Source organism: Vombatus ursinus, unplaced genomic scaffold, assembly GCF_900497805.2.
Source record: "Vombatus ursinus unplaced genomic scaffold, bare-nosed wombat genome assembly UNPS02014812.1, whole genome shotgun sequence".
NCBI lineage: Eukaryota > Metazoa > Chordata > Mammalia > Diprotodontia > Vombatidae > Vombatus > Vombatus ursinus.
The window spans coordinates 23740254-23750253 of NW_020954590.1; positions in this window are offsets into that span (position 1 = coordinate 23740254).

Sequence of the window (10000 nt, forward strand, 5' to 3'; positions counted from 1 at the left end):
GACAAAAGCCTCTTTAATCTCTGCAAGCTGTTTGTTTTTCTTCAAGATTCCTGTCTGTTTGGGTTTGAAAAGTCATGTTTATTGAGGAGATGATTCTGAGGTGTGACATTAAAATAATATATGATTTTGGGGATAGTTGCTATTCTCCTGTTTAATTTGCAGAACTACTTTTTATGCCTGTCAAAACACACAGTTAATCTATTCTTATTTACTATTAATCTCAATAAAATTAATCTTAACTATGCTTTATTCATTGGCTTAAAATATCTAATTATATTCAATTAACTGCTGTCATAGTAATTAACATTGCTTAATTGCCTCTGCATATATTTATGTAAAGCTCATTAGTTGCTGCTTGCTCTTTTTTTCCCTCCTTTTCTGCTTTCCATTTTTACTGTTGTCAGACCCTGACATCCAACCAAGTCTAGTTTTTGACCATTTTGAGCTTTCAGGGTCTGAGTATGTCAAAGACAGCAAATTATTTTCTGCCATTTTATTTAAGTGAATGTTATTTCTTTTCTATATGCAGTTCCTGGTTCTGCCTTTTAAAACAATAATCTGTTTATCCCCCCCCTCCCCAACACACACACACATACACTCCAACCCACAATCTCTTGTCCCCCTACTATAGCAGACACAAAAATATTTTCTGGCCATGTTAGAAATTTGAGAAGCCAGGTTAAGCTTTGTGTTTATAAATGAAGAGCCTTTCTCTATCTGCCTTGGGGGCTGTACCCCCAAGGCAGAACTCTCTTGCTCCAGAACCACTCAAAGGGTTAAACACTTGGCCAAGGTTCAAACTAAAAAGCGCCCAGGGAAGGTGCATGTGAATATGTACAAGTTTCATGTAATTAGTGCTTAATTATATTAACATATGCAAATTGTCAACTTAGGAGCTTGTTGAGCTGGCAAAGATCAGCTAGGCACAATTGCTTTATTGTTCTGAAACAATAATGGATTTCAAGTTGGATTGTGGAAACACATAACTAGCTATCTAATTTAACTCATACCATGGTGAAATTTCATTAGTCTCCATGGAGACTGCTTTAATTGTGCTGACTAATGTTCTGGGCTGCAGAATGTCCTAAAAAGAAAGCGCTGTTTGCCTAATCCACCTTACAATGACACTTGTTTGTACATGTTTCCCTTGTGTGAGAATTTGCATATGCAAATAAATAGTTTCTCTGCCCCATTTGTCATGGCTGTTCATTACCCATGAAGAGGACATTGTTACTAGGCTGTTACTGAGTCTCCCAAGACAGGATAGTGTCAACCAGTCCAGCCACATTCTTTCATAATTTGTTTCTGATTAATAGACCAGAGTGAGTCTCATTCTACTCAGGCCTTTGCAGAGGGAAGGTCAGTTCTGTCACAGAAGAGAGTTCCTGCAATAACTGAAGTTTCCCACCTTCTTTTTCATTGGCTAACATAATCATATTTAAACTATGTATTCTTGTTCTCAGAATACTTCCACTAATAATTTCCAGTTTCCTAAAGCAAAAAGATAGGGAAATAAAGGAGATTCTAGTATTGGAATATTAATCCTGTTTTTGACAGAAAGGTAAACTGATATAATTGCTTTTCAGTTGGAGGAATGGGGGTTTATACAAGTGTGAAAGCATCGGAAAAGGATTAGCATTTTTTTGCATAATGAAAAGGTCTGTTGAATAGGGCAGTGAATGGATGACTGAATGACTAAGATGAAAGGAAGATGAAAATGCAGTCTCCTCTTTTTTTATGCCTATGCCCAGCTCTCCCTAAAGTTATGTTTGTCCAAGACTTGAGAAAACAAGCAGAGGCTCAGATTTCAGCAACTTTATAAGATGTCCTGAGTTTCCATCATCATGTGAAGTAATATGTATGATAATCGCACAGCTAGAGGATGATAAACACAGGTTCGTATGTAGAAGAGTTTTAGAAACATGACAGGATAGCCAAATATTGACTACTAGGTATCAAGAATCCTCAGTATTTCACTTGGAAAAAAGAAAGTTATTTTAGAAGTTGACAACAGAATATAATACATTACGTACATTTAATTCAGTGAGGATAAAATGTGTTTATGGAGAAGAGGGTTAAATATTTGTCTCACTTATTGGAACAACATTTTGGGAAAAGTTGTATATTTCTAACTCTTAAGCACTGTTAAGTGTTTAAGTGGCCTGCCCTACTTGGCATGAGTTGAGTAGAGGAGCGGGGAGCTGATGTAAAGAAAGAGGAGAAGGAAGTGGCTATCAAGTGTTTTCTCGGCTTAGAGGTAAAGATAAGATTTTTATCTGTTGTTACCATCATCATCATCATCATCATCATCACGAGTATGCTGTGTTTTTATTAAGTGAAAAAGTCCCCTCCCCATTTTTTCTTGGAGTGTTTTATCTTAACTTTTTGAAACATTTACAGTAGGTTTTCCCTTGTCACTAGTTAGGGCTGTAACTGGTTCACAGTTGACAATGTGATCAGGGCTCCTAATGATGTTCTCTCAACAGTAATTAGGACAGTTAAAATACCATAAGTGTAGAGACACTTTCAAAGGTGGGAATTGGTTCTTTTGTGCATATGTAAATCAGATGCAGTGTGGATAATTATTTATATGTATGCATTTTAAATAGACTCTTTCCAGTTTCAGGTCACCATAATTATCAATTGAGAGCTACCATAGAGAAGTGTTGGCAGATTCCACCAGACATTAACCTGTCCTGTTTGTTGCTAGTCTGTAGAAGCTGAATTAGCTTTTGTACATTAGAGGCATAATTGTTCAAGGACTGTTATTTTGGTTAGATGGAAACTTAGAAAATCAGAAGTGTTTTCATATAAATAAAATTGTAAAGGTTGCCTCTTGAGTGTGGAACTATTTGCTAGGAAAACTGTTTGATCTTTGTTGTACAATGACCAAAACTCTTTACTAGAGTCCTTTTTAAAAATTGGTAAAGAAATTCTGGGTTGTTTTAGAAACTTTTATGATTAACTTTAATGATATACTTTAAAGTGTCTTTTAAAAGAACAAAAAAAAATCCACATGGTGGCTGTTCTTTCAAACATGTAGAAGGGCTTATTAAGGTATTTCCATATGAAAAATGTGTGAATTTAAAAAATAAATTCATTTGTATTATAAAACATTGTTAACCAAGCACCATGTGTTGTAACTGGCAGCTTTCCAGCCACTGTTGCACTGGATAACACATGGGTTAATAGTAGTTGATGTGATATCTGCATTCTTACTGAATGGACAAGAGCCTAGAGTGTTCTGATACTGAGATTTTAAGATTTTTGAGAATGAGATGGAAAGCAGAATATATATTTATATGTGAAGAGATGGACACATATGAGAACTTAAAAGCACAAGATTTCTCTTGGTACTTGTTTCAATTACCAAGATCATAGTGTCACTCACATTTCTTTAATAGCTAAAGTCAAATTGTCTTTTAATGAGGATTCACTGTCATTATTTTCTGGCATAAAGATTCCATTTTTTTGCAGTATTAATGTATATATGTGATACGGTATTTACACTTTCATTTATTAATTAATTCCTTAGTTTCAGAAGCTCAAAACTTGCCTTGAAAAGTTTGCAACTTCTAGCACCATATTCAAATTCTAGCTCAGGGGTATTTCCCTCTGTCTCCTACTTCCCAAATCCTTTAACAATTTATGAGTGAAACAAATATGTATCATATTGAGATATTTTAATATATGTCCATAATTGATGAATTACTATATAAAATGTATTAGAAAGTTGTTTCATTTCTAATGTGATAATATAGACATAGACAAATGGATGATTGAGAGAGATGGATAGATGAGGGGGAGACAGAGACAGAGACAGAGAGAGAACTTTAAGGTTTACAAAGAGCTTTCTTTGCAAAAACTCTGTGAGGTAGGTAGTATAAGTATTATCTCTATTTTTTACATGAGGAAATTGGGGCTCTAAAAGTTAAAGTAACTTACCTGTGATTACATAGATATGAGATGGGATCTGAGATGGGCTCTGAATCCAGATCTCTTAACTCAAAATCCAGCGCCTATCTATTCTATTTACACTGCCTGTCAATATCCTTATCCATTTCATAATCGTTAAGAAAAATCTTTAAAAATAGGGATTTTTTAGTAGACTGAATTAGTTAATGTATAATGATCTAAAGGTCAGAAGTTGCAGCATCTATGTAGGTGTTTCTAGTGCTTCAGGTTCATAGTTTTAAAACCAAATTCCATGTATGATCATGGTAGAATAGAAGTTCCATTGCTAAAATGTGTTTTAGCACAGAATACAGTAGTATGCGTGCACTGATCACACAATGACATATATTCTAACATACAAAAAACATCTCCCCATAAAGATGAATTTTGTATGAGTTCTATTTCATTCTATCTGGAAAACCAAGAAGGCATTCTGTGTCAATTAACTCTAAATCGTATTAACCAGAAAAAAAATGACTTTAAGGTAAAAATATACAATTTATAACCTTGCATAAAATCTATTTTCTTTACCAAAAGAATAACGGCAGTTCATATTTTTAATAATATTAAAATACAGAAACATATGAACTTCTGTGTGCCACCTGGTTGTTATTAAAGAGAGGGAGGAAAGTGGAGTTTTTTTCTGATAGGTGGTTATAACTCACCCCTTTTATTTTGGGGACCCCATGTAATTGTAGATTGAAAAGATCTAATGATTTTCAGTTTGAGACTTTGACATCACTTCATGAAATAAGGAAGGCCATTCCCACATGGAAACTTCAGATTTCCTTTAGATGGTTCAGATTTGTTGTAGTGAAAAGAACAATGGATCTGGAGTCAAAGGACCCAGATTCTAGTCCTGGATTTATCACTACCTAGCTATGTGACTTTGGACAGATCTCTTCACCTCTCTCTAGGCCTCAGTTTTACTACCTATAAAGTGATAAAGTTGTATTGCATGCTTATAACTCTTAAAAATTATATGATTCTATGATTACTTTTTACTCACATCCCTCTATAGTTTAATGATTATACATTCTCTTGAGCGCTGTAAGAAAAAAAAGTATATTCAATATATGCTTTGCCTGTGTATGCCAATAGATATGCATACATACAAATATGAGTTATTCAAACATCTATGTTGCATATACATGTGTATATAGGTGTGTGTGTGAATATACAAACATAATCATCCTGATCAATGAAAAAATTTGTAAAGGTGGTGAGATACACATATTGATGTAGTTGATTATCTCTTCTTTTTCTTTCACCATGTATGGGCTCTGTTTTCCCTAAAGGCTTATTTGGTATTCTCTGAAATCCAAAGTAGAATAATCATGATGGCAAAAGCAATGGAAACCAACTCATACATTCAATGTCCAATGGAACTGATATTGTTATTTGTGGAAATATAATAACCAATGAAAGACATGCCTTTCAACATTCGAAGAACTTTTAGAGAAAAGAGGGAGTAAATGTGCTCTTTGCTGTTTTAATGGGCAAAATGAGGACCACTGTATAGGTGATACATAGAAGCAAATTTAGGCTTAATATAAAATTTTTCTGATGACTAGAGTGATCCAGCAATAAAATAAACAGCTTTATAAGGTACCCATTATTAAAGTCATTCAAACAGAGATATAGGCATCTGTAAAGGATTCTGTAGAAGAGTTTCTTGCATTAGATGGAAGATTGTATAGGTAAAATCTGAATTCCCGACTGATGGAAAGATTTGGTAATTCTGTAATATGTGAATTGAAGGGATTGTCTTGAACATAGTATATGTCAGAGAGAAAAACAATTTTGGCTTCATCGTAAGATGGGACATTAAGATTAAGACAATTCTATGGCTCTTTCACATATATTTAGGGGGGAAGTGTGGTTTAGGAGCAAGAGCGACAGCTGTAGAATTAAAAGACCTTCATTCAAACCCAAGGCCAGTAATATTTACCTTTGTGACCTTGGATAAATTGTTTAATCATTTTGGCCACAGCTTTTTCAACTGTCATATGAGAAGTTTGGTGTAAACGAACATTAAGGTCTCTTCCAGTTCTAAAATAAAGTTCATAAACTTTAGAGTTAGCATACTATAATGCTGATTTAAAATGTGCCAAGATATCTTCAGGGAAAACATACATCCCTGTAGTGGAATAAGCAGTGTCAACAGGATGTTTTAATGAAGAAGAAAAAGGGGAGAAACAAAACTTAAGATCATTAATTTGGAGTTAGGAGGGACCTTAGAAGCCATCTAATTCAAATCTCATTTTACAGAGGAGGAAACTGAGGGTCAGATGTTAAGTGACTTGTCCAAGGTCATACTAGATAGTAAATGACAGAGGTAGTATATATTTTTTCTTTTTCTTTCAATAATTGGGCTATATGTGCTTTCTTTTTCTTTCAATAATTGGGCTATATATATATATATATATATATTGGCACTAGGAATACAAAGGCAGATATGAAACAGTCCCTTCCCTCAGACAACTTAAATCCTATATTTGATCTTATATGTGTATGCATCAAGGAGAATAGCAATCTACCATAAGCCTTGACCTTCTTCCATCACAGGATAGTTTGGTTCTATGGAATGTCCCCAAGTTAAAGGGAATTCCAGGATCATCACCAGTCCAAAGGACTCTAATGAGATGAACTTATTTTCTTAGCTTCTGGAATTCATCATTCCAGTTTGAACTGTATAGCCAAATGTGTTCTATATAGTTCAATAGAGTTTAAAAGAGATTTGAACTCCCAATTCCTTCCTGATTCTGACTTATTCTCTTATGAGTTCTTCAAAATAGATAACTTTTTAGGACTATGCTGGACTTCCTATTATCACTTTGGGTGCAGTGGTTGCAGTTCTGGGATTCAAATCAGAAAGAACTTTGTTCAAATCCTTCCTCTGACACTTACTAGCTGTGTGACCATAGGCAAGTGACTTAATCTCTTTGAGCTTTCTCACCTGTAAAAGGAGTGGGTTGGACTAGATGGCCTCTAAGCTCACTTCCAACACTAAATCTATGATCCCACGAGCAAAATTGACACTCTTTTGCTGGGAGTAGGCCATGGTTTAGATTCAGCTCTAGGGAAATGACTGGAATTTTCAGTGTTGCATCCTATTGAATAGTTACGTAAGTTGGTTTTACAACCTTTGTCCAATTGAAATACTTTTTTGAGGAAACTATAAATTTATTTATACAAATAGAAAAATAATTTTAGTATTCCTGTTCTAGGTTCTGCTTACACATATTCCACATCATAGTGCTCAGGATATGTTGCTATATGTGTATATTTGAACTAAGTTCATTGGAATTTAACCCATAAAAGGAAAAAAATTAAAGTTAATACTGATAATAATTTTAACACAGAAAACATAAGTATACTATCCAATTTCTTTATGCCTATTCTACTGCAATCTAGACAATACTTCTACTTCTGGGCCTCAGTTTCCTCATCTGTAAAATGAAGAGATTGAATAACATGGTCCTTAAGATCCTTTCTAGGTATAAGATTTTGTGATTCTATGATATTAATTTGGGCACTACTTAGAATTGACTTACAATTTGTTGTTGTCGCTAGCATTTACCAAGGCAGAGAAGGTAGTTTATAAAGTTGTCATTTCTCTGCAATTTCTAGATTACCATGGGATAGGCAGACAGAAAACGATAAGTATAGCTAACTCTAACTTTGGAAAGGTGAAGACTTGAGGGGAAAATGGGATGGAACATTTGGTTTTTGAAATAAAGCAGGGTGCAGATTAGGCGCCATTAAGGTTTGCCAGGAGTTGCTGGTCCTAGAAGCCTGTTTAAGAGCTCACTGTCAACAAGGAAATTGTGGGCAGCACTTAAAGTGGCTCACCTCTGATTTATTCATAAACCTCACACGAGCACTTGGCTTTGTTCTTGCTCTGGTAAGGGGGAACTGATGCCAATAAGAACAGGAATAAAGAGCTTCTTGCATGGTCCAAAAGTGAATAACTGTCTACCTCAAAGCCTGACCTCCATTCCAGAGATCTGTTGGGTTACTGTTGACTCTGTCTGCCTAGATATGTATCCTCAGATGAATTGCAAGAAGAGGTTATAATAAATATACACTTTGTAAATTCTCTAGATGTAACAGGAACTTACCTTCTTACTTAGCACAATACTTGGAATACTACACTAGTTCGAATATTTGTGGGTTTTGCTTTTTTGTTGAAAATCAAATTCAAACCTGAGCACTAAAATTCCTAAAAATTACTTTCTTTTAAAAGATTGATTTTTAAAGATTAATGAATGTAAAACAAGTAAAAGTTTGGAAAATGAAATAAATGATATACTGCAATGGGACTAAAGAAATGAGCTTACTTGTGTATTAGCCATATGTATCTGAGAAGTGTTATTTGTGTTTATATAAAAATTATAGAATGGTTCTATAAGCCCATAGTAGGGGAAGAGACTTTTAAAAGACAGTCAACTGGCATGTTTGCACTGGGGCAAAGGTTGAGTACAGTTCCTTAAATCCCTAGAGCAACATTTAGTTAATGCTCACCTTTTTTCTGATCCTGTCTACTTTTGATTCCCCCTTTTCTTTTTGATGGTTTGTTTCTTATTACTTAGGGTTAAGATATTTTAAAATTTACTCAGATTTTCACAAGACATTAACCAAAAGGAGTCATATTAGGAGATAGTGATGAGAGTTAATGATATATCTTTAGATAAAGCAGTTCTCGTGTGCAATCTGATCAGAGCCATCAGCTCATTTGTCATGGCTGAAGTGAAAATGTCAGGACCAATGAGTGTATGAGTGCTGAAGGGGGCGAAAGGGCTTTTGGAGACACTCTTGTGCTGGGAGTAGGCCATGGCTTAGATTCAGCTCTAGGGAAATGCTGGGATTAGCCAACTCTGTGCACAAATCCCTAGCATAACAGAATTAGTTGTGAAAGGGGTGAGAGGGGGAAGCAACGACAGTAATATATTGCTATAGAATTGCTTTAGTCTGGGGTACAATAACTATGCAAAGGAGTGAAATAATTTATTAAGATTACTTAAAGCAATATGATTTCATACAGGCTCTTTGAAAAAAATAAGAATGGGATTGGTATGAAGTACCAAAGGAAAGTACAGTTTAACATATATTCAAATCTTGACTTTTAAATGATTAAAATAAGTATGATCCCCCAAAAAGCATAAGGCTATTTTTCCAGGGGAGATCTTTTTTTTTTCTTTTGTGGCTGCTCAGATAACATTCAGCCAAAAGGCACATTAGACAGCACAGTAGAATGGAAGTTAATACTTCATTTAAATAACAATACTTAGTACTGAGATACTTGTTGCATTGTTTAGTTTATACAAAACCTAGAAGCTAACTTTTCTTTGTGCTGTCTTCATTCTGCAACTTTAATTGAAAAATAACTTATTTTCACTAACTACAGAAGTTTTTATCTTTGACAGACTAAGTCTAACAGATTTATTTCATTTTGGGTACAGTGAACTGTTCTCTTTCAGATAATGTGCCCATACAACCTTTTCTTGTTTAATTCTATTGATTTACAGCGTTAACGTGAAATAATCTGATACCTGTTTCCTGCCCTTTGAGTATTTGTAGTCAAAGAGGCTGATTAGTTTTTTTCCCCAGCTCTTTAGCTGTTTTAAATGTATAATTATCATTGCATGTCATTTGATAGCTGCACTAATTGCTGCCAACCATTGTCTGTTTGCACTTAATGCTGAAACCTGATCAACATCCTGCTTTGGTTGATGTTTGGTGGTAAACTTTAATTAACTCTTATTGCATTGAAGAAGAGTTCAGTCTCAGTGCTAACTAATCATTTACCTTCATTATGTCCTGACAGCTCCACTTGTTCTTGGTCCTAATAGATACACCAGTCAGTAAATAAACCTGCAAACCTTCATGCCTTGAAGTTGTTCCACACTGATATTTTGCTGCTTAAAGTATAAGTTAATTGGCCATAAATGATCATTTAGTTAGTTCAGTACCTCAACTTTTGCAGGCACTGATCTCAAATTGCCTCTTTCATGCAAGACAATTTCATTTTCATAGAAATTGC